This window comes from Oncorhynchus gorbuscha, linkage group LG19 (genome assembly GCF_021184085.1).
Source record: "Oncorhynchus gorbuscha isolate QuinsamMale2020 ecotype Even-year linkage group LG19, OgorEven_v1.0, whole genome shotgun sequence".
Taxonomy (NCBI): Eukaryota; Metazoa; Chordata; class Actinopteri; order Salmoniformes; family Salmonidae; genus Oncorhynchus; species Oncorhynchus gorbuscha.
In genome coordinates, this window is record NC_060191.1 from 11,891,478 (window position 1) to 11,917,816 (window position 26,339).

At 46.9% G+C, this 26,339-nt stretch overlaps 1 pseudogene; it reads left to right on the plus strand.

The window, feature by feature from the left end:
* The first annotated feature begins 514 nt into the window (after window positions 1-514).
* LOC124006000 overlaps window positions 515-26,339 on the plus strand; it is a 181,360-nt pseudogene continuing 155,535 nt past the window's right edge.

The window sequence follows — 26,339 nt, forward strand, 5'->3', positions numbered from 1 at the left end:
TACATCTCCCCCTGTGATCTTCTTTCCATATGGAAACACCCTCCTGCATTTGTCATCACTGCTCGGCTGCAGGTTATAAGAAAAAAAAACACGGCTCCTGGTCACATTTTTTTATGAAAAAAACAAATAAGAAAGGATCTTTCTGAAAGTTTACTTTCAGAGGATAAGAAAGCGGTGCAGCGATCTGTTTAATTAAAAAACGTATCCGGGCCAAATCCGGCAGAGTGTGAGGGAAGAGATTAACAGAGAGGTAAGCCATGTTACATTAGCAGAGAATAGTATTACTGCAGCGCCTCACATCTCCACACCTCTCCTGCCTAACAGCTCTCAACTCTAGTATCCATCCCCAATCACAACCAACCGCACATTAAGCATATGTAAATATGGCTGTTCTGCTGTTCATGTGGATGTTTGGTGTTGAAATACTATATATATATTTCTTTATGGGTTTTATGGATGTGTTATTGTTGTGTCACAGTTGTGTTGTGGCTGATTAATGGTTGTGTTACTCCAGAGTGTAGGCCCTGCTGACAGCACGGCGGTCTCCAGTGCTGAGCAGAGAGAGGGTGTACAAACGCGTCCGATACCCCAACGTCTATGACTGCTACGCCGAGGCCACCAAGACATCCGCCTTCGTAGGGGGAGCCAAGGTACAGTATGTGGGGATTACCAGATGTGCGTCACAAATGGCACCCTTTTCTTATTTAATGCACTACTTTTGAGCAGGCTCCATAGGGCTCTGGTCAAAAGTAGTGCACTATAAGGGAATAGGGAGCCTTTTGGGACAAAGCCCTGTACTGCCCAAAACCAATTCTATGCCCTATACACTTGACCTCCAGACCATCATGTTCTATCCAAATAAAAAGTGATTATAACAAGACTAGAAGACATTTTCAAATCCTGCCCACCTGTATTATTGGGCAAAATGAACAGCTTGTATTAGTTTGTATTACTTCCATTTCTCTTTCATAGTGACATGGAGGAAAGTCATAAAGTACACACACACACACACACACACACACACACACACACACACACACACACACACACACACACACACACACACACACACACACACACACACACACACACACACACACACACACACACACACACACACACACACACACACACACACACACACACACTTTTCAGTTCTTTGTTTACCCACCATCCTTCATGGCAGTCTGTTCCTTTTATTACACACCAGCACCCATCACATTACCCACAAGCCACTGCTTTTATCCTGTTTTTTTTTTGTTCTTGGTGATTTTTCACTCACTATTTACATCAACTAACCTGGGGTGTGTTTCTTTAGTCCTCAGTTCAGTAAGAGCAGGTGGGGTCGGGGAAATTATGTTCGCTGGAAAGTTGATACAATTTCAAATCTGAACATGACTTTTGCAATGTTTTGAATGTGTTTGTTTTCAGGTTGAGGCACTGGCTGTTGTTTTATTATGTGTATTGTAAAATGTTTAATATTATGTAGTTCAGTTGGTAATAAATATATTGGGGTGGAAATGTCCTTTATGTAATGCGGTGCGTTGTTAATATTTGGGATGTGTTTGTGTTGTGTTCAGCTGATGTTACCAGAGGGGATAAAGAGAGAGAATAATAAGATGTATGAAGAGGTAAAGATTCCTCCTAGTGATCCCATGTCCATCGGCTTTGAGGAGAAACCCATCTGCATCTCTGAACTAGACGAGGTAAGACACCCAATGGTTACATGTGAATTTGGGAGGTCGGGGGCTAACAGCACTGTCAAACGCACACGGCATACTACACATCACGGAGGGACTTGCAATTTTGGAGGGAGAATGACTGTGAGAAGGTCAGTTCTGGTTACTTTTTAAAAGGACTTTCTACTCATAAGTGAAACATAATTTCCAAGATACAGATCAAAATATTTGACATACAGCAGGTTTTAAAAGGACCAAAGAGTTAGATCTGCTTCCTGTTTTCATTTTTGCCATGGAAAAGATATCACAATACTGGTATCGTCCCAGTCCTACTATTTATCAGTAAGCATCGTCACATGATGTAGCCCACCTGATGCAGCATAGCGGATAGAAATAAATAGTCTGAGGGTTGCCCATCTGCATTTACCCTATTGTGTCACAAACTCTAAAGTTCAAACATTAGGCTATCTTGCTGCTAGTTATAGCAAAACATTGACGACTTGAAAGTCCCCCCCCACCCCCCAAAAATTTACTCAGCCAAACAAGGATCATGTACTGTGAATATAATGTAGACCTGCCAGGGCCCCCTGTTGATTTTGTTTGTAACTCATCATATTAACATGGCATAAGTAATGTCAAAATGTGTAGAATTGCAGGAAAGTAGCTTTAAAACAACGACCCTAAGCACACAGCCAAGACAACACGGGAGTGGCTTCGAGACAAGTCTCTGAATGTCCTTGAGAGACTAGTCAAGGACCATATCACCTCCACCCTACCTGACACCCTAGACCCACTCCAATTTGCTTACCGCCCAAATAGGTCCACAGACGATGCAATCTCAACCACACTGCACACTGCCCTAACCCACCTGGACAAGAGGAATACCTATGTGAGAATGCTGTTCATCGACTACAGCTCGGCATTCAACACCATAGTACCCTCCAAGCTCGTCATCAAGCTCGAGACCCTGGGTCTCGACCCCGCCCTGTGCAACTGGGTACTGGACTTCCTGACGGGCCGCCCCCAGGTGGTGAGGGTAGGCAACAACATCTCATCCCCGCTGATCCTCAACACGGGGGCCCCACAAGGGTGCGTTCTGAGCCCTCTCCTGTACTCCCTGTTCATCCACGACTGCGTGGCCACGCACGCCTCCAACTCAATCATCAAGTTTGCGGACGACACAACAGTGGTAGGCTTGATTACCAACAACGACGAGACGGCCTACAGGGAGGAGGTGAGGGCCCTCGGAGTGTGGTGTCAGGAAAATAACCTCACACTCAACGTCAACAAAACTAAGGAGATGATTGTGGACTTCAGGAAACAGCAGAGGGAACACCCCCCTATCCACATCGATGGAACAGTAGTGGAGAGGGTAGCTAGTTTTAAGTTCCTCGGCATACACATCACAGACAAACTGAATTGGTCCACTCACACTGACAGCGTCGTGAAGAAGGCGCAGCAGCGCCTATTCAACCTCAGGAGGCTTGTCACCAAAAGCACTCACAAACTTCTACAGATGCACAATCAAGAGCATCCTGGCGGGCTGTATCACCGCCTGGTACGGCAACTGCTCCGCCCTCAACCGTAAGGCTCTCCAGAGGGTAGTGAGGACTGCACAACGCATCACCGGGGGCAAACTACCTGCCCTCCAGGACACCTACACCACCCGTTGTTACAGGAAGGCCATAAAGATCATCAAGGACATCAACCACCCGAACCACTGCCTGTTCACCCCGCTATCATCCAGAAGGCGAGGTCAGTACAGGTGCATCAAAGCTGGGACCGAGAGACTGAAAAACAGCTTCTATCTCAAGGCCATCAGACTGTTAAACAGCCACCACTAACATTGAGTGGCTGCTGCCAACACACTGTCATTGACACTGACCCAACTCCAGCCATTTTAATAATGGGGATTGATGGGAAATGATGTAAATATATCACTAGCCACTTTAAACAATGCTACCTTATATAATGTTACTTACCCTACATTATTCATCTCATATGCATATGTATATACTGTACTCTACATCATCGACTGCATCCTTATGTAACACATGTATCACTAGCCACTTTAACTATGCCACTTTGTTTACTTTGTCTACACACTCATCTCATATGTATATACTGTACTCGATACCATCTACTGTATGCTGCTCTGTACCATCACTCATTCATATATCCTTATGTACATGTTCCTTATCCCCTTACACTGTGTATAAGACAGTAGTTTTGGAATTGTTTGTTAGATTACTTGTTGGTTATCACTGCATTGTCGGAACTAGAAGCACAAGCATTTCTCTACACTCGCATTTAACATCTGCTAACCATGTGTATGTGACAAATAACATTTGATTTGATTTGATTTGAGTGGCCCAGCCAGAGCCCAGACTTGAACCCAATCGAACATCTCTGGAGAGACCTGAAAATAGCTGTGCAGCGACACTCCCCATCCAACCTGACAGAGCTTGAGAGGATCTGCAGAGTAGAATGTGAGAAACTCCCTAAATTCAGGTGTCCCAAGCTTGTAGCGTCATACCCAAGAATAGTCTAGGCTGTATTCGCTGCCAAAAGTGATTCAACATAGTACTGAGTAAAGGGTCTGAATACTTTATGTAAATGTTTTTATACATTTGCAAAACATATCTATACCTGTTTTTGCTTTGTCATTATGGGGTATTATGTGTGGATTGATTGGGGGGGGGGGGGGACGATTTAATCAATTTTAGAATAAGTTAACAAAATGTGGAAAAAGTCAATGGGTCTGAATACTTTCCATATGCACTGTGTAGGCTGCACAGACCAGTAATATAAACAACAAAAATGTGCCATTCTGTTCTTTTGAAAACACATTTTATTAGTCTTATGTTTTAGGGCCCGCATAAAACAATTTAGTAATATATTTCTTTGTGATGGTGTATATTCAATTGATTTATTGATATAGATATCCATCCACATCGGCCCACATCTACTTCCTCCCCTAAACCTGCCAGAATCTGCACGGGAGATATACAAGGCTTATCCCGGCCAAGAATATGGTAATCATGGGACTATATGTATTTGGCCCTAAAAAACATTGGCTGATCATTTTTTTTTACTGGCAACATACCGTAAAGGGTTTCTGTGTGACTGTGTGAGTGCCAGCCAGGGCTCAGTTTCACTCCCTGGTGTCCATATTCCTGCGACTGGGAGCGTTCTGGAGCCGTAATTGGCAGTGAGTGATGTTGAGTCTTAATGGAAGTGCTGTACTTCTCAGCCAGCTGTCTGGAGCCACAATGGCTTCTCCTCCCTCACTGACAGGTCGAGTGACAGTCTAAGTGACAGGCTTACAAATCTTCCCTCAGCCAATAGCAAGGAAGTGGACCGGACTGATGGACAGGTGAGCCAATCCCCACCCAGCCATGTGGGAGATGGGAGAGCAGAGGTGGTCAGTCGGCTTCAGTTCAATCACATCACCGTCTTTTCTTCTGGTTCTTCATCTACACTTCTGGAGTCATTCTGTATGGGATCATGGTGGGATGTTTAGAAACAGTTATTATGGCATTTATTCACTGTCAAGTGTGTTGTGAAATGCACTACATTCGATCTTGAATAGATTTTGGGTAGAATCCTAAGTGTGGAATTAACTCCCCTGGATGTCCCCAAACATGGCATCATATTTATGTTTCAACCTTGGAACATATTTTGTCATATTTGAAGAGTACTCCTGTAGCTGTTCACCTCACTTAACCTGTCTGTCACTCAAGATGACAGGCATACTGTGTGTGTGTGTGTGATCACAGGCTGAGACAAATTGATTAAGAGAAAGATTGGTCATGCATGTGTGGTTGCTGTTGTTATTTTTGCGGTGTCTATGACGCTGGCTCAGGTGTTTGTCTCCCTGCCTGTCACTCATTATCTTAATTAGGCTTTTTTAAATGTGTAAATGTCCAGATTTTAATAGCGTTGTTTTTCCAAGGAAACGTCTCACTCTATCTCCAATCAATCCCTAGCTTCCTCTGGTGGGCTAAGTGGAGTTTTGACTATTTCGTTTTTACACCCATTCTGCTATTCCAGAGAGGGTACTTCATGAAGTGGGCTGTGATTGGATGTGAGAGTATCACGAGGGCTGGGATTGGATGTGAGAGTATCACTAGGGCTGGGACTGGATGTGAGAGTATCACTAGGGCTGGGATTGGATGTGAGAGTATCACTAGGGCTGGGATTGGGTGTGAGAGTATCACTAGGGCTGGGATTGGATGTGAGAGTATCACGAGGGCTGGGATTGGATGTGAGAGTATCACTAGGGCTGGGATTGGGTGTGAGAGTATCACTAGGGCTGGGATTGGGTGTGAGAGTATCACTAGGGCTGGGATTGGATGTGAGAGTATCACTAGGGCTGGGATTGGATGTGAGAGTATCACTAGGGCTGGGATTGGGTGTGAGAGTATCACTAGGGCTGGGATTGGATGTGAGAGTATCATGAGGGCTGGGATTGGATGTGAGAGTATCACGAGGGCTGGGATTGGATGTGAGAGTATCACTAGGGCTGGGATTGGGTGTGAGAGTATCACTAGGGCTGGGATTGGATGTGAGAGTATCACTAGGGCTGGGATTGGATGTGAGAGTATCACTAGGGCTGGGATTGGGTGTGAGAGTATCACTAGGGCTGGGATTGGGTGTGAGAGTATCACTAGGGCTGGGATTGGGTGTGAGAGTATCACTTTCAAAAAGCTCTCTCCCACGCTAGAGCTGGGATGATACCAGTATCGCAGCAAAGAAACAAAACATTAAGTGGATTTAACTTCTTTAGGAAAACAGCCCTACTGTTGGAAACAAACATAATTATGTTGTCATCCAGAGTAACAATGATTGATTTTTCAAGCTATAGCAGACAACATTTTACACACAGCAGGTTTTTAAAGGACCAAAGAATTTGGTCTGCTTTGTGTTTTCATTTTGGCCATGGAAGAAATATTGTGAGACTGGTATCATCCCGGCCCTATCCCATACCTCAGGTCCGGTCTCCTTCCTTAACCCCCATCTCCAACCCTGGATTCACCCCTAGCCCTGGGTTCAGCTGCTTTGGCTATTACCCGCACCAGTACCTGATACATTTGCTCCTCGGGTTGGTTCTCGGCTATTCACACTGTATCTTCAAGCCTCCTGGCACATCAAACAGTAAGTGTTCTAAGGGACCAGGTAGGTGAGAGGAAGGTTTGCCCAAGTGCCCGAATAGAGAGGCAAAACATAGTTGTATATGCACACGCATGCATGTCCTAATCAAGGTAGGCACAGTCTTTTGCTCGAAGCGTAGGCACAGTCTTTTGCTCGAAGCGTATTTGAAACTATTCAGTAGTATCTGAAATAAGACAAATACTATTGGAACCCAGGTCTGATGTGAGCCCTCACATGCAACAGCACAGTCGTGGAAGAACCCTTGGTCCTCATCATGAAGGAAGTGATCAATGTCTGAGGCTCTCCTCTACTTTAAGTGGGATGCACAGACAGGATTTATCTCTTCCTCTCTCTCTCTCTCTCAAATTAATTTCCTATTTCTATTTGTCTCACGGGAACAGTGAATGACAGTACACCAGGGCATGATAAGTTTGTGGTTGTGTCTTACAGAGAGAGTTAATAAATAAAGCTCCTTTTCAACGTTTTATTCATTCTGCAGCCTTGGCCGTCGCAAAATTAATTTACAAGTTCCACATTAAATGTTTTTTTTTTTTAAAGAGACAGTGAGAATAAAAAAAGGGAATTCTCTGAGGTGCCATCTGTTTTTCTATATTTCTTTCTTGTATTGTTTTGTTCTGTGCTTCTCCCTGTCTCTCCACTAGCTCCAGCAGGCTAGATTCCCTGCTTCCTGTTCTGTTTGAAACCTCCGTGTGACTGATCCAGATTGATATGGAGCCTGTTCAGCTGAGCGATGTGAATTAGCCCCTAGCGTAGGAGATCCTCTATTCATTAACTTAAGCCATGCTACTCTGAAACAATATGCTTCTCTCTTATTAAGCGCCAAGCACACAACACCGAGGCTAATAAGTCTTTATGTGCTATTAGGAGCAGTGCTTTGCAAGGCAGGCCGAACCGAAAGCCTGTCAGCTTTTTCCCCTTCCCTTTCTTTCTCCACCATCACGCAGCGTAGCGTAGATTGTCATTTATTGAAATCTGTAATGGGCAACAGGGCTCTGCCCTGCCTGGCAAGCCTTTAATAGCACTGTGAAACATTAAAAGTGGGGAATTTATTAAGGGGCCTTTTAACCAATGAATCAGTGGCCTACACATCCTGCTCTCGTCACGCTGGTAAAAGCCCTCCTAATTTCTGTGAATAAATTTGTGTGTTTGTGTGTGTGGTTGGCTTTCCTCCTAATACTGACAGAAAAACAACACAACAACCCCTCCACTCAGGCACTAATAGATGTACTGAAAAATCAACTGAAATATCCACGGAGGCTTGAGAAGACACGGACTAGGGTTGCAAAAGGGAGGGTATATTACTGGAACATTTCTAACTTTACCAGTAAACTACCAGAATTCTGGTATCTTTCAGTGATTTTATGTAATCTATCACAAGACATCTCGTGGCATTGTTGATTAGATGATTTTAAAATGAATTAGGCAATTTTCTCTTGAACCACATGGTCTAGAAACTCATGGACAGTATGACACAGATAAATGTATACTAAATATCAATATTTTTTTTAAAAGTATAAATGACCAAAGTTAAATTACATTGCCATAGCTTTTCTGTTATTTACCAAAATTACTGAAGATTCTGGTAAATTACCGGTAGCTTTTGCAACCCTATCAGACACATCCTGTCCCCCGAGGAACTTCTAATCAGGACCACCCTCCTCCTCAAGGATTCTAAGAAGACTTGACTTACATTAAGACATATGGTTATTCCCGAAGCGGAGCACTGAATTGAGCGATAGGATTTAGGGGCGTGTGTGCTTGCGCTGATGGTCTTTACTGTCCCTAGTGGGTCTTTTAAAGGGCAAGAACATGAGTGATGAATGGGGGAGAGTTTCCTGCCAAACTCTGGTTGTGTATTCTCCTGCAGCTTCTTCGCCTAAGTGGATATTGAACACTTAGCCTGTCTTCTTCATAGACATTGACATGATTGTGTACTGATGGACAGGGTTATCTGTCTACTCTGCTGTCATAGAGAGGGAGGGTCAAAGGGACTTGTGATGGTTGGAATCATGTGTGTGGACTCACTCTTCTGTCCTCATGTCCTGACTAGGTGTCTCTCTCCTCACTCAATGCAGATTTTGGACCTTCATGTGTTCAAACCGTCAAGAGGAGTGTCGTACGCTCGGTTCTTGTTCTAGGATTTAGCACGAAGACTCTTCTAAATGAAGTGAGGGTTTCCACCCTCCTCTTATCTCCTAATTCAATGTTCAACCCTCCCCCATTAGTGTCCCCCCACTTGTTGGTGTCTCTACCTCACCCTTCGGTGTGAAATACATGGGTCCTGTGCTCTGGACTGTGGCAGGAGGACACGAGACAGAGCAGGGAGTGCCATCCATAATGAATATGTCCTGATTACGTTTCCTAATCCAGTTTTGATTTCCTCAGTGCACATGTGTGTGTGTGTGTGTTTGCTCAGACTTGCAAAGCAGGTGTGGGGATGAGAGAGACAGAGAGAGAGTGGGGGGTGGAAAGAGCACAGATGGTGGACAGAGGCTTGTTAAAGCCTTATCTCTGATGTGAAAGGAGAGGCCTTGGGGAGTGGCAGCATACATCTCATCTAGAGCCACTTATCTCTCAGGTTGTGTGTGTGTGTGAGTCCGTGTGTGTGTGAGTCTGTGTGTGTGTGAGTCCGTGTGTGTGTGAGTCCGTGTGTGTGTGAGTCCATGTGTGTGTGTGTGTGTGTGTGTGAATCCGTGTGTGTGTGAGTCCGTGTGTGTGAGTCCGTGTGTGTGTGTGTGAGTCCGTGTGTGTGTGTGTGAGTCCGTGTGTGTGCGAGTCCATGTGTGTGTGAGTCTGTGTGTGTGTGTGAGTCTGTGTGTGTGTGAGTCTGTGTGTGTGTGTGTGTCTGTGAATCTATCTGTGCGTGTGTGTGTGTGTGTGTGTGTGTGAATCTATCTGTGTGTGTGTGTGTGTGTGTGTGTGTGTGTGTGTAAATCCGTGTGTGTGTGTAAATCCGCGTGTGAGTCCGTCCATGTGTGATAGCCTGTGTGTGTGAGTCTGTGAGTCCGTCTGTATGTGAGATCCTGTGTGTGTGAGTCCGTCCGTGTGTGAGAGCCAGTGTGTGTGAGTCTGTGAGTCCGTCTGTATGTGAGATCCTGTGTGTGTGAGTCCGTCCGTGTGTGAGAGCCTGTGTGTATGAGTCTGTGAGTCCGTCTGTATGTGAGAGCCTGTGTGTGTGAGTCCGTCCGTGTGTGAGAGCCTGTGTGTGTGAGTCTGTGAGTCCGTCCGTATGTGAGAGCCTGTGTGTGTGAGTCCGTAAGTCCGTCCGTGTGTGAGAGCCTGTGTTTGTGAGTCCGTGAGTCCGTCCGTGTGTGAGAGCCTGTGTGTGTGAGTCTGTGAGTCCGTCCGTGTGTGAGAGCCTGTGTGTGTGTGAGTCCGTGTCCGTCCGTCAGTAAGTCAATCCGTGTGTGCGAGTCCGTCAGTCTGTGAAGAGTTGACTTAGTCCGTGTGTGAGTCTGTCTGTGTGTGAGTCTGTCTGTGTGCGCGTAGGGGTGAGTCGGCGCGTAGGGGTGAGTCGGCGCGTAGGGGTGAGTCGGCGCGTAGGGGTCAGTTGGCGTGTAGGGGTGAGTCGGCGCGTAGGTGTCAGTCGGCGCCTATGTGTGAGTCGGCGCATAGGGGTGAGTCGGCGCGTAGGGGTGAGTCGGCGTGTAGGGGTGTGTCTGCGCGTGGGGGTGAGTCGGCGCGTAGGGGTGAGTCGGCACGTAGGGGTGTGTCTGCGCGTGGGGGAGTGAGTCGGCGTGTAGGGGTGTGTCTGCGCGTAGGGGTGAGTCGGCGTGTAGGGGTGAGTCGGCGCGTAGGGGTGTGTCTGCGCGTGGGGAGTGAGGGTCGGGCGCGTAGGGGTGAGTCGCGCGTAGGGGTGTGTCTGCGCGTGGGTGGTCGGTGTGTCTGCGCGTGGGGGTGTGTCTGCGCGTGGGGGTGAGTCGGCGCGTAGGGGTGAGTCGCGCGTAGGGGTGTGTCTGCGCGTGGGGGTGAGTCGGCGCGTAGGGGTGTGTGTGTCTGCGCGTGGGGGTGAGTCGGCGCGTAGGGGTGAGTCGGCACGTAGGGGTGAGTCGGCGCGTAGGGGTGAGTCGTGCGTAGGGGTGAGTCGGCGCATGAGGGGTGTGTCTGCGCGTGGGGGTGTGTCTGCGCCTGGGGGTGAGTCGGCGCGTGGGGGTGAGTCGGCGCGTAGGGGTGAGTCGGCGCGTAGGGGTGAGTCGGCGCGTAGGGGTGAGTCGGCGCGTAGGGGTGAGTCGGCGCGCGCACGCAGGGGTGAGCCGGTGTGTGGGTGTGTCTGCATGTGGGGATGAGTCGGCACGCGTGCGTAGGGGTGAGTCGGCGCGGGGGTGAGTTGGCACGTGCGTAGGGGTGAGTTCCGCGTAGGGGTGAGTCGGCGCGTAGGGGTGTGTCTGCGTGTGGGGGTGAGTCGGCGCGCGCTTGCGTAGGGGTGAGTCGGCGCGTAGGGGTGAGTCGGCACGTAGGGGTGAGTCGGCGCATAGGGGTGTGTCTGCGTGTGGGGGTGAATCGGCGCGCGCAAGCAGGGGTGAGCCGGTGTGTGGGTGTGTCTGCGTGTGGGGGTGAGTCGGCGCGCACTTGCGTAGGGGTGAGTCGGCGCGTAGGGGTGAGTCGGCGCATGAGAGTGAGTCGGCACGTAGGGGTGAGTCGGCACATAGGGGTGAGTCGGCGCATAGGGGTGTGTCTGCGTGTGGGGGTGAATCGGCGCGCGCAAGCAGGGGTGAGCCGGTGTGTGAGTGTGTCTGCGTGTGGGGGGCGTGCTTGTGTGAACGAGTGAGTCCAGTCCCAGTGCCCCACGGGCGGGTGCCTCAGGATGGGGTGATTGATTGCTTCTCTTATTCTTGCTCTCTCCCTCGCTTTCACTCTCCACTCACCCTCTGTCTTTTTCTCAATTTCCCCCCCTTTTTCTCTGCCTCTCTTTCCCTTCACCTCCCTCTCCTCTCTCCCTTCAACTCCCTCTCTCTCTCTCTCTCTCTCTCTCTCTCTCTCTCTCTCTCTCTCTCTCTCTCTCTCTCTCTCTCTCTCTCTCTCTCTCTCTCTCTCTCTCTACTGGTGTGCTGTGGGGAAATTAATGGGCCTCCTGTTTGCTGCATCTGCATCTTACTCTGTCAAACCCCACAGTACAGCTTGTGTGTGTGTTTGTCCAGGTCATTCAGGGCTATGTGTGTGGGCTTGGAGCAGGCTGATAAGCTGTTTACTAAAACTAGCAATTAAAAGTTGATCAAGCTGTCAATTCAAATGGAATGAAATGGAACTGAAAAGTAATTAAAAGGATAGCTCCCCATTACCAATGCACATCATTTAATTAGTTTAGCTGTTCACACACTAACTCATACAGTCAGCTTACACGTATACAGTAGCCATACTCACACACCTTTGCACAGGACATTTTTAGTTGAGCAGGTCCAGTGCATTTGGAAAGTGTTCAGACCCCTTGACTTTTCCACATTTTGTTACATTACAGCCTTATTCTAAAATTACATAAGTACTTTTTTCCTCATCAATCGACACAAAATACCCCATAATGACAAAGCGAAAAAACAGGTTTTCAGATTTTTCTTTGCACATGTATTAAAAATGTAAAAAACAATACCTTCTTTACATACAGTTGAAGTTGGAAGTTTACATACACTTAGGTGGAGTCATTAAAACTTGTTTTTCAACCACTCCACAAATTTCTTGTTAACAAACTATTGCTTTGGCAAGTCGGTTAGGACATCTACTTTGTACACGACGCAAGTCATTTTTCCATCAGTTGTTTACAGACAGATTATTTCACTTATAATTCACTGTATCACAATTCCAGTGGGTCAGAAATTTACATACACTAAATTGACTGTGCCTTTAAACTGCTTGGAAAATTCCAGAAAATGACGTTATGGCTTTAGAAGCTTCTGATAGGCTAATTGACATCATTTGAATCAATTGGAGGTGTACCGGTGGATGTATTTCAAGAACTACCTTCAAACTCTTTGCTTGACATCATGGGAAAATCAAAAGAAATCAGCCAAGACCTCAGAAAATCAATTGTAGACCTCCATAAGTCTGGTTCAACCTTGAGAGCAATTTCCAAATGCCTGAAGGTACCACGTTCATCTGGAGAAACAATAGTACGCAAGTACAAAAGTATCTATATCCACAGTGAAACGAGTCCTATACACAACCTGAAAGGCTGGTCAGCAAGGAAGAAGCCACTACTCCAACACCGCCATAAAAAGCCAGTCTACGGTTTGCAATTGCACATGGGGACAAAGATCGTACTTTTTGGTGAAATGTCCTCCGGTCCGATGAAACACAAATGTAACTGTTTGTCCATAATGGCCATCTTTATGTTTGGAGGAAAAAGGGGGAGGCTTGCAAGCCGAAGGATACCATCCCAACCGTGAAGGACGGGGGTGGTAGCAACATGTTGTGGGGGTGATTTGCTGTAGGAGGGCCTGGTGCACTTCACAAAATAGATGGCAAGACGAGGAAAGAAAATTATGTGGATATATTGAAGCATCTCAAGACATCAGTCAGGAAGTTAAAGCTTGGTCGCAAATCGTTCTTCCAAATGGAGAATGACCCCAAGCTTACTTCAAAAGTTGTGGTAAAATGGCTTAAGGACAACAAAGTCAAGGTATTGGAGTGGCCATCACAAAGCCCTGACTAAGTTACACCAGCTCTGTCAGGAGGAATGGCCCAAAATTCACCAAACTTATTGTGGGAAGCTTGTGAAAGACTACCCGAAACATTTGACCCAAGTTAAACAATTTAAAGGCAATGCTACCAAATTCTAATTGAGTGTATGTAAACATCTGACCCACTGGGAATGTGATGAAAGAAATGAAATCTGAAATAAATAATTATTTCTACTATTATTCTGACATTTCATGGTCTTAAAATAAAGTGGTGATCCTAACTGACCTAAGAAAGGGAATTTTTTACTTGGATTAAATGTCAGGAATTGTGAAAAACTGAGTTTCAATGTATTTGGCTAAGGTGTATGTAAACTTGTGACTTCAACTGTAATTATTCAAACCCTTTGCTATGAGACTCAAAATTTTAGCTCAGATCTAGATCTGGCCTCCTGGCCAAACTGAGCAATCGGGGGAGAGAGGCCTTAGTCGGGGAGATGACCAAGAACCCAGTGGTCACTCTGACAGAGCGCCAGAGTTCCTCTGTGGAGATGGGAGAACCTTCCAGAAGGACAACCGTCTCTGCCTCACTCTACCAATCAGGCCTTTATGGTAAAGTGGCCAGAAGGATGCCACTCCTCAGTAAAAGGCACTTGACACCCCGCTTGGAGTTTACCAAAAGGCAGCTAAAGACTCTCAGACCATGAGAAACAAGATTCTCTGGTCTGATTGAACTATTTGGCCTACATTCCTGGAGGAATCCTGGCACCATCCCTACGGAGAAGCATGGTGGTGGCAGTGTTATGCTGTGGGGATGTTTTTCAGCGGCAGGGACCGGGAGACTAGTCAGGATCGAGGCAAAGTACAGAGAGATCCTTGATGAAAACCTGCTCCAGAGTGCTCAGGACCTCAGACTGGGGCGAAGGTTCACCTTCCAACAGGACAACGACCCTATGCACAATGTCCTTGAGTGGCCTAGCCAGAGCCCCGGACTTGAACATCTTTGGAGAGACCTGTAAATAGCTGTGCGGCGATGCTCTGTATCCAACCTGACAGAGCTTAAGAGGATCTGCAGAGACGAATGGGAGAAACTCCCCAAATACAGATGTGCCAAGCTTGTAGGGTCATACCCAAGAAGACTCAAGGCTGTAATTGCTGCCAAAGGTGCAATTATGGGGTAATGTGGGGTATTGTGTGTAGATTAATGAGGGGGAAAAAACAATTTAATCCATTTTAGAATAGGGCTAAAACGTAACAAAATGTGGAAAAAGTCAAGATGTCTGAATACTTTCCCGATAGACTGTATGTTAAAACTAGGACTAGGAGGCAATTGGACAGAGACTGCTCGGTAGGTGTTTTAGATTTAGCTGTAGAATCATTACTGGGATCTTTGAGGCTCCAATTAGTGAGTTTAGAGTGGCTGGTGGATTGGTTCTATATTGGCAGTTTATTCCCATCCAGCCTGGTTGGCACATATGGCCGTAGGCAGGGCTAGCACTCTGATAATGAGCCTGCCAGCTTCCATCGCACTCACCACACAGTACGGACTGGGAGATATATACACACAGACTACACTGTATGAACCGAGACTGGGAGACAAACACACACACACACACACACACACACACACACACACGACATAGTACGGACTGGGATTGGAATACACACAACACACAGGTGTTCTGGGCTTTGATGGGTTCGATACTCCCACAAAATCTGTGTCGAACGGTCACGTTCCATCCAGCTTGCTCACTTTAACAGTGTGTTCACAGTGATGATTTAGCCAGCTGGGTTTTAGAGACTGGCTACAGTTGGGGTCCACACAGCTGGCCTCATTAGGAACTGAATTTAATCTTGCTGCTACGTTGACCACAGATGTGTATGGTCCTCTATTAGACATCTGGAACTAACAACACTTTTAGTCACTGGGTTAAGCACATCCAAGATGGCTGCTTTTTCTCTACCACATCTCCAGATTCCTCCCGCAAGCTTTACACCGGATCATCGCAGCTAGCTAGCTGCAATCAGAGTGGCTACTCCTGGCTAATGTCTCTGTCCCGAAGCAAGCACCACTTAGCCTTGAGCTAGCCTCGAGCTAGGCCCATCTCCCGGCTAGCCGAAGAGGTCCACCAGCCAATACTTGGGCTACAATACCTCTTTTGCCAATTGGCCTGGACCCCTTTACTGCTGACACAGAGCCCCGCCTATCCATCACGACTGGTCTGCCAATGTAAATGTCCAAGGTGGTCTCAACAGGCTCTTCCGTTGCGACGTCACCGGAGGCTCATCTGCTAGCCCCGGCCGGCTAGCTGTCTGAATCGCCGTGTCTCCAGCTCGCCAAGCATAGTAGAGACTACTGAATCGGCCCTCTGACTCATCTATTGCTACTCATTGGACCCTATGATCACTCAGCTACACATGCCTCTCCCTAATGTCAATATGCCTTGTCTATTGCTGTTTTGGTTAGTGATTATTGTCTTATTTCACTGTCGAGCCCACAGCCCTGCCCAATATTATTATTATTATGTTGGTATTATTTCACCTTTATTTAACCATGTAGGCTAGTTGAGAACAAGTTCTAATTTACAACTGCGACCTGGCCAAGATAAAGCAAAGCAGTGTGACACAGACAACAACACAGAGTTACACATGGAATAACATGGAATAAACAATAAACCAGCCAATAACACAGTAAACAAGTCAATGGCACAGTAGAAAAAAGAGTCTATATACAGTGTGTGCAAAAGGCACGAGGAGGTAGGCAATAAATAGGCCATAGTAGCGAAGAATAACAATTTAGCAGATTAACACTGGAGTGATAAATGAGCAGATGATGATGTGCAAGTAGAGATACTGGTGTGCGAAAAGAGCAGAAAAGTAAATAAAAATAATATAGGGATGAGGTAGGTAGAGCTATTTACAGATGGACTGTGTCAAGCTGCAGCGATCAGTTAGCTGCTCAGATAGCTGATGTTTAAAGTTGTTGAGGGAAATATAAATCTCCAGCTTCAGTGGTTTTGCAGTTCGTTCCAGTCATTTGCAGCAGAAAACTGGAAGGAAAGACGGCCAAAGGAGGTGTTGGCTTTAGGGGTGATCAGTGAGATATACCTGCTGGAATGTGTGCTATGTGTGGGTGTTGTTGTTGTGACCAGTGAGCTGAGATAAGGTGGAGCTTTACCTTGCATAGATGTATAGATGACCTGGAGCTATTGGGTCTGGCGACGAATATGTAACGAGGGCCGACTAGAGCATACAGGTCACAGTGGTGGGTGGTATAAGGTGATTTGGTGACAAAACGGATGGCACTGTGATAGACTGCAACCAGTTTGGTGAGTAGAGTATTGGAAGCTATTTTGTAAATGACATCGCCGAAGTCGAGGATCGGTAGGATAGTCAGTTGTACTAGGGTAAGTTTGGTGGCATGAGTGAAGGAGGCTTTGTTGCGAAATAGAAAGCCGATTCTAGATTTGATTTTGGATTGGTGCGGGCAGTGAACGGGCAGTGAACGGTTGAAAAGTATGCATTTGGTTTTACTAGCGTTTAAGAGCAGTTGGATGCCACGGAGGAGTGTTGTATGGCATTGAATCTCGTTTGGAGGTTAGTTAGCACAGTGTCCAAGGAAGGGCCAAAAGTATACAGAATGGTGTCGTCTGCGTAGAGGTGGATCAGGGAATCACCTTCAGCAAGAGCGACATCATTGATATATATGGAAAAAAAGAGTCGGCCCGAGAATTGAACACTGTGGTACCCCCATAGAGACTGCCAGAGGTCCGGACAACAGACCCTCCGATTTGACACAATGAACTCTGTCTGCAAAGTAGTTGGTGAACCAGACGAGGCAGTTATTTGAGAAACCAAGGCTATTGAGTCTGCCGATAAGAATACAGTGATTGACAGATTAGAAAGCCTTGGCCAGGTCGATGAAGATGGCTGCACAGTGCTGTCTTTAATCGATGGCGGTTATGATATTGTTTAGTACCTTGAGCATGGCTGGAGTGCACCCATGACCGGCTCCGAAACCGGATTGCACAGCGGAGAAGGTACGGTGGGATTCGAAATGGTCAGTGATCTGTTTATTAACTTGGCTTTCGAAGACTTTATAATAATAATAATAATAATAGAGAGGCAGGGCAGGATAGATATAGGTCTACAGCAGTTTGGGTCTAGAGTGTCACCCCCCTTTGAAGAGGGGAATGACCGCAACAGCTTTCCAATCTTTAGGGATCTCGGACGATACAAAAGAGAGGTTGAACAGGCTTGTAATAGGGGTTGCAATGATGGCGGCGGATTGTTTTAGAAAGAGAGGGTCCAGATCGTCTAGCCCAGCTGATTTGTACGGGTCCAGGTTTTTGCAGTTCTTTCAGAACATCTGCTATCTGGATTTGGGGGAGGGGGGGTGGCTGACTCCTGCCTTCATCAGAGTTGGGTTGGGTTGTCAGGGGGGGGGGGTGCTGCCCGAGGTTGGAGTAGCCAGGAGGAAGGCATGGCCAGCCGTAGAGAAATGCTTATTGAAATTTTGGATTATCATGGATTTATCAGTGGTGACCCTGTTACCTAGCCTCAGTGCAGTGGGCAGCTGGGAGGAGGTGCTCTTGTTCTCCATGGACATTCCAGTGTCCCAATACTTTTTGGAGTTAGAGCTACAGGATGCAAATTTCTGCTTGAAAAAGCTAGCCTTTGCTTTCCTGACTGACTGCATGTATTGGTTCCTGACTTCCCTGAACAGTTGCATATCGCGGGGACTATTCGACGCTATTGCAGTCCGCCACAGGATGTTTTTATGCTGGTCGAGGGCAGTCAGGTCTGGAGTGAACCAAGGGCTGTATCTGTTCTTAGTTCTGCATTTTTTGATCGGGGCATGCTTATTATCTAAGATGGTGAGGAAATTAATTTTAAAGAACGACCAGGCATCCTCGACTGAGGATGCTGGAGACGTATATCTCCCTCTCTAACTTTAAGCAACAGCTGTCAGTGCAGTTTACCGATGGCTGTGTACAGGTACAGTGAATCTGTAAATAGCACACCCAACTACCTCATCCCCATATTGTTATTTATCTTCTTGCTATTTTGCACACCAGTATCTCTACTTGCACATCATCATCTGCACATCTATCACTCCAGTATTAATGCTAAATTGTAATTATTTCACCTCTATGGCCTATTCTACATTTTCACACACTGTACATAAATGTTTTTCTATTGTGTTATTGACTGTACGTTTGTTTGTGTAACTTTGTGTTGTTTTTGTCGCACTACTTTGCTTTATCTATCTATTTTATGGATTTGTGGTCAAACACATTTTAAAGTGAGCAGAGGTTCGGGAGAGAAGTTCTTTCACAAATGTTATGCTTCTGCTTCCAGCCCCCTCTGGACATCAGAGGACCTCAGATCAGCACCACCTGGTTGACATCCTGGGGAGAACCCTTTGATACCTGCATGGGTCTGTCTTTGTGGGGGAGTAGGGCTGGGACATTCCAGTAACTTTCCCCAAATTCCCAGGTTTTCCAGAAATCCCAGTTGGAGGATTCCATGAATATTCCAACCACGGTTTTTGGAAAACCTGGGGATTTTGGGAAAGTTACTCGGATTTTTAAACCCCAGGGGTGGGTGAAACTGGAATTTGAGATTGGTTCTCGAGGTGTGTTCTCTTTTTGAATGCCTGGGGGATTAAGTGTGTTTAAGACTTGTCGTCGTAATTGAGTTGGAATCTTGCCTGGTGATGTCAAATTGATTTTGTTACTCAGTTTTTTTCTATGAGTTAATGTGATAATCCCAGTGTGCACACTGAATGACTGATCGCAGGCCTGTTCATAAACTCAGTGACAGGAAATAACTCCAACAAACTGAGGCCAGTTGATAAAACAACCGTATAGAATGTTCTAATCTTAAACGTGAATTGTGGTGTCTATTGTTGTTAGTTTCTCTTAGATGTGGTTAACTGTAGGCCGTCATTGTAAATAGGAATTTGTTCTTAACGGACTTGCCTAGTCAAATAAAGGTTAAATAAAATACAAATGTTTCAACTGTTAGCTATATTTGTGGTGTTTCACTTAGTGCTGAAGATGTATAACCATGCTGGTGTTTGTTGCTTGGAGACAGGGATTTTAATTAAATTAATGTTATGTTAACAGCTGCATCTGATGGTATCTCAAGTAGCCTACAGTAATGTTACCTCTTCAGTGCTGCTTGGACCCCGGAGACGACTCCTGGCAGGGACTGCTGCATCTCTTATTGGAAGATTTACAGTGCATACATCTGATTAACAATGAAGCCAGCCAGAGACGTTTTAAGAAATGAAAAAATGAAAAACAAAGCTCTGAACATTTTCAAAAAATCATTGAAAGATGGTAACTTCATATTTACATGTATGCGTTACCTCAAGGTGAATATTGTGACAGGCATACATTTGCATGAATTAGCATGTTTAAGGAGTTTGGGACGCTGGCTCCTCGTTATCTACAGACAAAGTCGATAAATCAAAACAAAAGGGGGTCTAGCTGCTTAAAGTGAACGTGTTTTCCACAGCGACACAGTGTGTGTTTGAGTCCTGGCAATTGTGTGTGCTTGCTTGTGTGTGTGCTTGCTTGTGTGTGTGCTTGCTTGTGTGTGTGCTTGCTTGTGTGTGTGCTTGCTTGTGTGTGTGCTTGCTTGTGTGTGTGCTTGCTTGTGTGTGTGGTTGCTTGTGTGAGTGCTTGCGTGTGTGCTTGCTTGCGTGTGTGCTTGCTTGCGTGTGTGTGCAGGAGCCGTGCGGAAGAGGGTGAAACTGGGCCGCTCCTAATTCAGAAATGCATATTTATAAATCGGTTGGTGCTCTCAGGACTTGGCCTTGGGGGAAATAATTGGTTAGACAGGAGGACGCTCGACTCGCCAGGGAGAGAGGATGAGAGGAAGTCAGCCCTACAGTCATTTAGACTAGAGAGGAAGGATGGGTACAAAACAAACTGCACTAATATCCATTCCTTTACTCGCTTAGTTCAAAGATGTGTCAAGATGGTGTGTATAGCATCTCCTTTCTCTCTATTGCCCTCTTTTCAATGTCTCTCTCTACCTCTTTGTATTACTCTTTCTTTGGCTCTCTCTCTGAATAAATGAACAAAAATATAAATGCAACATGCAACAATTTAAACGATTTTACTTTCTTATAGTTCATCGAAGGAAATCAGTCAATTGAAATAAATTCATTAGGCCCCAATCTATGATTTTCACATGACTGGGTAAGGGCGCACTGGGGTCCACCCACTGGGAAGCCAGGCCCAGCCAATCAGAATTTGTTTTTCCTGACAAAAGGGCTTTATTACAAACAGAAATACTCCTGAGCACCCCCCCCCCACTCACACCCTCATACGATCCCTCCTGTTAGATGGATGGATTATCTTGGCTTGTGATTGGAAGCTTTTTGTGCATATGGAACATAATTTATTTCATCTCATTAAAAATGTGACCAACACTTTACATGTTGCATTTATATTTTGTGTTTGTGTGTGTGTATAGATATATAGATCTCTCTCTCTCTCTCTCTCTCTCTCTCTCTCTCTCTCTCTCTCTCTCTCTCTCTCTCTCTCTCTCTCTCTCTCTCTCTCTCTCTCTCTCTCTCTCTCTCTCTCTCTCTCTCTCTCTCTCTCTCTCTCTCTCTCTCATGGTGTATCCACGATCAGCGGCTTAAGTGGACTCTAATAAAGTTGCTCTTTGATGCATTAATAATTTAACCTTTTCCTCCTCCTGCCTTCATCGGAGTTGGGTTGTCAGGGCCACGGGGCTGACTCCTGCTTTCATCAGAGTTGGGTTGGGTTGTCAGGGCCACGGGGCTGACTCCTGCTTTCATCAGAGTTGGGTTGGGTTGTCAGGGCCACGGGGCTGACTCCTGCTCTTCATCAGAGTTGGGTTGTCAGGGCCACGGGGCTGATCTCCTCCTTCATCAGAGTTGGGTTGTCAGGGCCACGGGGCTGACTCCTGCCTTCATCAGAGTTGGGTTGTCAGGGCCACGGGGCTGACTCCATTCATCAGAGTTGGGTGGACTGTAAGGGCCAAGGGGCTGACTCTTTCATCAGAGTTAATAATTTCACCTTTTCCTCCTCCTTCATGAGTTGGGTTGGGTTGTCCTGATCATCATCAGAGTTGGGTTGTCAGGGCCACGGGGCTGACTCCTGCCTTCATCAGAGTTGGGTTGTCAGGGCCACGGGGCTGACTCCTGCCTTCATCAGAGTTGGGTTGGGTTGTCAGGGCCACGGGGCTGACTCCTGCCTTCATCAGAGTTGGGTTGGGTTGTCAGGGCCACGGGGCTGACTCCTGCCTTCATCAGAGTTGGGTTGTCAGGGCCACGTGACTCCTGCCTTCATCAGGGCCACAGGGGGTTGGGTTGTCGGGGCTGACTCCTGCCTTCATCAGAGTTGGGTTGGGTTGTCAGGGCCACGGGGCTGACTCCTGCCTTCATCAGAGTTGGGTTGGGTTGTCAGGGCCACGGGGCTGATCTCCTGCCTTCATCAGAGTTGGGTTGGGTTGTCAGGGCCGCGGGGCTGATTCCTGCCTTCATCAGAGTTGGGTTGGGTTGTCAGGGCCGCGGGGCTGACTCCTGCCTTCATCAGAGTTGGGTTGGGTTGTCAGGGCCGCGGGGCTGACTCCTGCCTTCGTCAGAGTTGGGTTGGGTTGTCAGGGCCGCGGGGCTGACTCCTGCCTTCATCAGAGTTGGGTTGTCAGGGCCACGGGGCTGACTCCTGCCTTCATCAGAGTTGGGTTGTCAGGGCCACGGGGCTGACTCCTGCCTTCATCAGAGTTGGGTTGGGTTGTCAGGGCCACGGGGCTGACTCCTGCCTTCGTCAGAGTTGGGTTGGGTTGTCAGGGCCGCGGGGCTGACTCCTGCCTTCATCAGAGTTGGGTTGGGTTGTCAGGGCCGCGGGGCTGACTCCTGCCTTCATCAGAGTTGGGTTGGGTTGTCAGGGCCGCGGGGCTGACTCCTGCTTCTTCTCTCCTCTTTGGCCCCAGCCCCTGGATGACACGCAGCACTCATTCTTTATTTTTCTGAGTGTCAGAGCGAAGGAAGGAAGAGTAGAGTGATGGGATATTTTTAATGAATCCTTAAATAAATGATATTGCTGTCTAAGCTCTAGACATCCTGATCCACTCTGAGAGATAGAGAAAGAGTTGAGAGAGGGAGCACGAAGTAAAATAAGGCTATAAAGTGTGTGAGATTGATGGACAGACGGGGACAGAGCACACACCTGGACCTGCAGTTACAGTGGGGAGAACAAGTATTTGATACACTGGCGATTTTGTAGGTTTTCCTATTTACAAAACATCTAGAGGTCTGTAATTTTTATCATATATACACTTCAACTGTGAGAGACGGTTGATTTTTAAGTAATTCATTAGCATGTTATTGTATGACATAAGTATTTGATACATCAGAAAAGCAGAACTTAATATTTGGTACAGAAACCTTTGTTTGCAATTACAGAGATCATACGTTTCCTGTAGTTCTTGACCAGGTTTGCACACACTGCAGCAGGGATTTTGGCCCACTCCTCCATACAGACCTTCTCCAGATCCTTCAGGTTCCGGGGCTGTCGCTGGGAAATACGGACTTTCAGCTCCCTCCAAAGATGTTCTATTGGGTTCAGGTCTGGAGAATGGCTAGGCCACTCCAGGACCTTGAGATGCTTCTTACAGAGCCACTCCTTTGTTGCCCTGGCTGTGTGTTTCGGGTCGTTATCATGCTGGAAGACCCAGCCACAACCCATCTTCAATGCTCTTACTGAGGGAAGGAGGTTGTTGGCCAAGATCTCGCAATACATGGCCCCATCCATCCTCCCCTCAATACGGTGCAGTCGTCCTGTCCCCTTTGCAGAAAAGCATCCCTAAAGAATGATGTTTCCACCTCCATGCTTCACGGTTGGGATGGTGTTCTTGGGGTTGTACTCATCCTTCTTCTTCCTCCAAACACGGTGAGTGTAGTTTAGACCAAAATGCTCTATTTTTGTCTCATCAGACCACATGACCTTCTCCCATTACTCCTCTGTATCATCCAGATGGTCACTGGCAAACTTCAGACGGGCCTGGACATGCGCTGGCTTGAGCAGGGGGACCTTGCATTCGCTGCAGGATTTTAATCCATGACGGCGTAGTGTGTTACTAATGGTTTTCTTTGAGACTGTGGTCCCAGCTCTCTTCAGGTCATTGACCAGGTCCTGCCGTGTGGTTCTGGGCTGATCCCTCACCTTCCTCATGAGCCCCAGACCGAGGGTGATTGACCGTCATCTTGAACCTCTTCAATTTTCTAATAATTGCGCCAACCGTTGTTGCCTCCTCACCAAGCTGCTGGTCCTTCTGTAGCTCAGTTGGTAGAGCATGGCGCTTGTAACGCCAGGGTAGTGGGTTCGATCCACGGGACCACCCATACGTAGAATGTATGCACACATGACTGTAAGTCGCTTTGGATAAAAGCGTCTGCTAAATGGCATATATTATTATTATTATTATTGTCCTGTCGCTCATCCCAGCCTTGTGCAGGTCTTCAATTTTATCCCTGATGTCCTTACACAGCTCTCTGGTCTTGGCGATTGTGGAGAGGTTGGAGTCTGTTTGATTGAGTGTGTGGACAGGTGTCTTTTATACAGGTAACAAGTTCAAACAGGTGCAGTTAATACAGGTAATGAGTGGAGAACAGGAGGGCTTCTTAAAGAAAAACTAACAGGTCTGTGAGAGCCGGAATTCTTACTGGTTGGTAGGGGATCAAATGCTTATGTCATGCAATAAAATGCTAATTAATTACTTACAAATCATACAATGTGATTTTCTGGATTTTTGTTTTAGATTCCATCTCTCACCGTTGAAGTGTACCTATGGTAAAAATGACAGGCCTCTACATACTTTGCAAGTAGGAAAACATGCAAAATCGGCAGTGTATCAAATACTTGTTCTCCCCACTGTATGTGTCTTTTTCCCTAGGAGTGTGGGTGGCCGGAGCAGTTAACTGCCCACTCTGACGACTGAATGTCTTGTGTGTTTCCGCGTGTGTCCGTGTGTGTGTCCGAGTAGTGGGCAGTCGACTGGTCGCGGTCGCTGTCTTTCAGAAGGGTAATTTCTCTCCTTATCAACGTTGGTCGCCGGAAGATTGAGGCATGTCTTTCACCCACACTCTGTTGCCATGGAGAAGCCAGGTGGTGGGCAGGTTGACTGACAGCTGTTCCCACCGCTCAGGATTTAACCTCTCTCCTACTGGTAGTCAAAGCCCTTCCCCTTCCCACACCCTGTCTGCAGCCACCCCATAGGCAACAGCAAATTACCCCCCCATATAGCAGGGACCATCAACTAGATTCAGCCTCGAGCCAATTTCTTTTCTTGAGCGGATGCTTGTGGGGCCGGAACATAATTGCAAATAATTTGTAGACTGAAAATTGACCACAAGAAGCCCAGACAAATATGTTTGACTAAAACATAATAATTTAAAACCTTTGTTTTCATTTGTATACGGTCATGTGTTTCTCTATTGGGAATACTTTCATTTAAAATCACTTGGAGCTAATTTCCTGGTGTTTTTACAGCTTTTATGTGCAACAATTCAAATTCAAATCAAATCAAATCAAATTTATTTATATAGCCCTTCGTACATCAGCTGATATCTCAAAGTGCTGTACAGAAACCCAGCCTAAAACCCCAAACAGCAAACAATGCAGGTGTAAAAGCACGGTGGCTAGGAAAAACTCCCTAGAAAGGCCAAAACCTAGGAAGAAACCTAGAGAGGAACCGGGCTATGTGGGGTGGCCAGTCCTCTTCTGGCTGTGCCGGGTAGAGATTATAACAGAACATGACCAAGATGTTCAAATGTTCATAAATGACCAGCATGGTCAAATAATAATAAGGCAGAACAGTTGAAACTGGAGCAGCAGCACAGTCAGATGGACTGGGGACAGCAAGGAGCCATCATGTCAGGTAGTCCTGGGGCACGGTCCTAGGGCTCAGGTCCTCCGAGAGAGAGAAAGAAAGAGAGAATTAGAGAGAGCATATGTGGGGTGGCCAGTCCTCTTCTGGCTGTGCCAGGTGGAGATTATAACAGAACGTGGCCAAGATGTTCAAATGTTCATAAATGACCAGCATGGTTGAATAATAGTAAGGCAGAACAGTTGAAACTGGAGCAGGAGCATGGCCATTTGGACTGGGGACAGCAAGGAGTCCTCATGTCAGGTAGTCCTGGGACATGGTCCTAGGGCCCAGGCCAGTTGAAACTGGAGCAGCAGCATGGCCAGGTGGACTGGGGACAGCAAGGAGTCATCATGTCAGGTAGTCCTGGGGCATGGTTCTAGGGCTCAGGTCCTCCGAGAGAGAGAAAGAAAGAGAGAAGGAGAGAATTAGAGAACGCACACTTAGATTTACACAGGACACCGAATAGGACAGGAGAAGTACTCCAGATAAACAAACTGACCCTAGCCCCCCGACACATAAACTACTGCAGCATAAATACTGGAGGCTGAGACAGGAGGGGTCAGGAGACACTGTGGCCCCATCCGAGGACACCCCGGACAGGGCCAAACAGGAAGGATATAACCCCACCCACTTTGCCAAAGCACAGCCCCCACACCACTAGAGGGAAATCTTCAACCACCAACTTACCATCCTGAGACAAGGCCGAGTATAGCCCACAAAGATCTCCGACACGGTACAACCCAAGGGGTGGGGGGAACCCAGACAGGCCGACCACAACAGTGAATCAACCCACCCAGGTGACGCATCCCCCCCAGGGACGGCACGAGAGAGCCCCAGCAAGCCAGTGACTCAGCCCCGTAACAGGGTTAGAGGCAGAGAATCCCAGTGGAAAAAGGGGAACCGGCCAGGCAGAGACAGCAAGGGCGGTTCGTTGCTCCAGAGCCTTTCCGTTCACCTTCCC